This window comes from Ovis aries, chromosome Y (genome assembly GCF_016772045.2).
Source record: "Ovis aries strain OAR_USU_Benz2616 breed Rambouillet chromosome Y, ARS-UI_Ramb_v3.0, whole genome shotgun sequence".
Lineage (NCBI taxonomy): Eukaryota > Metazoa > Chordata > Mammalia > Artiodactyla > Bovidae > Ovis > Ovis aries.
The window spans coordinates 17550858-17553434 of NC_082741.1; positions in this window are offsets into that span (position 1 = coordinate 17550858).

Consider the following 2577-nt stretch of genomic DNA (forward strand, 5'->3'; position numbering starts at 1 on the left):
AAAATAGCATTATTCATAAATGAAATACAAATTCTCTACATTTCACATATGTCTTTTGGTGTAGATTTTCCTATATGATTCTCTAAATTTCACATAAGAAAATATAGATGTCAATTATAGTTGAAAGTTGGAATTCTCTACAATTCTCATTTGAAATTCAGGATGATTATGCTTCCTACTGCAGATGAGGAATTCCCTAATATTGTATAAAGTCTGGAAGTAGATTTTCGTAGATGAAAAATGCAAATTTCTGTATTTTAAATCTTTACCATTGAAACTAGAAGTAAACCTTAATAGTTTTATGAAAACCTCCAAGATTCTCTAAAATTAACACCCAAAATAGATTCCCTTTTCATGATAGCTGACTGTGATGTAAAAACAGGAAATCAGGAGATACGTGTGTAACAGGCAAATTTGGACCTGGGGTACAAAATGATGTAGGACAAGGCTAAATGCAGTTTTGCAAATACAAAGGTTAAACATGGAAACAGCAACAGTGTTCTTGGGCTCCAAAATCACTGGTGACAGTGATTGCTGCTGTTGCTGCTAAGTCACTTCAGTCATGTCTGACTCTGTGCAGCCTCATAGACAGCAGCCTACCAGGCTCCCTTATCCCTGGGATCCTCCAGGCAAAAACACTGGAGTGGGTAGCCATTACCTTCACCACGAAAGTGAAAGTGAAGTCATTCAGTCTTGCCCGACTCTAAGCAGCCCTATGGACTTCAGCCTACCAAGCTCCTCCGTCCATGAAATTTTCCAGGCAAGAATGCTGGAGTGGGTTGCCATTGCCTTCTCCAGGGGACAGTGATTACAGCCGTGAAAATAAAGCACTCTCGCTCTCAGGAAGATAAACTATGATAAAGCTAGACACAATGTGCTATGAAGGAGAGACATCACTTTGTCGACAAAAGTCCATATAGGCAAAGCTAGTTTTTTGTTTGTTTGTTTGTTCCTCCCTCCCCCAGGAGATATGTATGGGTGTCCATCTTCTGTAACCCTACAAGGCATGGCTTAGTTTCACTGAGTTAGACAAGCAGGTTTTCATGTGATGGATTGGTTAATTTTCTGTGATGGTGGTTTCAGTGTTTCTGCCTTCTAATGCCCTCTCTCAGTACCTACAATCTCACTGGGATTCCACTTACCTTGGACGTGGACTTACCTTCACTGCTGCTACAGCAAAGCACAGCTGCTGCTCCTTATCTTGGATATGTGATATCTCCTCTTGACTGCTGGCTGCTCCAGTGCCACAGAACCACAGATCGCTGCTCTAGTGAATTAGGAAAACTCAGTAATGGCCACAGGAATGGAAAATGTCAGTTTCCATTCCAATTCCAAAGAGAGGCAATGCCAAAGAATACTCAAACTATTATGCAATGCCTTCAATTCATGCACTAGTAAAGTAATACTAAACATTCTTCAAGGCAGGTTTCAACAGTATGTGAATTGTGAACTTCCAGATGTTCAAGCTGGTTTTGGGAAAGGCAGAAGAACCAGAAATCAAATCGCAAACATCCACTGGATCATGGAAAAAGCAAGAGAGTTCCAGAAAAAAGTCTACTTCTGCTTTATTGACTATGTCAAAGACTTTTACTCTATAAATCAAATCACAATAAACTGTGGAAAATTCTACAAGAGATGAGAATATCAGACCACTTGACCTATCTCTTGAAAAATCTGAATGCAGGTCAGTAAGCAATAGCTAGAACAAGGCATGGAAGAATAGACTGGTTCAAACAGGAAATGGAGTAGTTCAAGGTTGTATTGTCGTTCTGCTTATTTAACTTACTTGCAGAATAGTAAGTAAGTAAAGTCACTCAGTCGTGTCCGACTCTTTGTGACCCCATGGACTGCAGCCCACCAGGCTCCTCAGTCTATGGGATTCTCCAGGCAAGAATACTGGAGTGGGTTGCCATGTCCTTCTCCAGGGGATCTTCCCGACCGAGGGGTCAAACACGGGTCTCCGACATTGGAGGCAGACGATTTAACCTCTGAGCCACCAGGGAAGCAGGAAACACCGGGTTGTATGAAGTAGAAGCTGGAATCAAGATTGCATGGAGAAATATCAATAACTGTATATATGCAGATGACGCCACCCTTATGACAGAAAATGAGAAAGATCTATAAGCCTCTTCATGAAAGTGAAAGAGTAAGTAAAAACATGACTTAAAATTCAACTTTTAGAAAATGAACATCATGGTATCTGGTCCCAACACTTCATGGCAAATAGAGAGGGAAACAATGTTAGACTTTATTTATTTTGTTGGTGGAGGGTGGGTTCAAATGACTGCAAATGATTACTGTAGCAATGAAATTAAAAGATGCTTCCTCTTTGAAAGGAAGGTTATGAGCAATCTACACTGCCTGTTAAAAACCAGAGACATTAGTTTGCCAGTAAAGATCTGTCTGGTCAAGGCTATTGTTTTTCTAGTAGTCATATATGGATGTGATAGTTGGACTGTATAGAAAGCTGAGAAGAAGAAAAATTAATGCTTTTGTACTGTGATTGTGGAGAAGACTCTTCAGAAGTTATTGGACTGCAGGAGATCCCAAAAGTCCATCTTAAGGAGATCAGTCCTG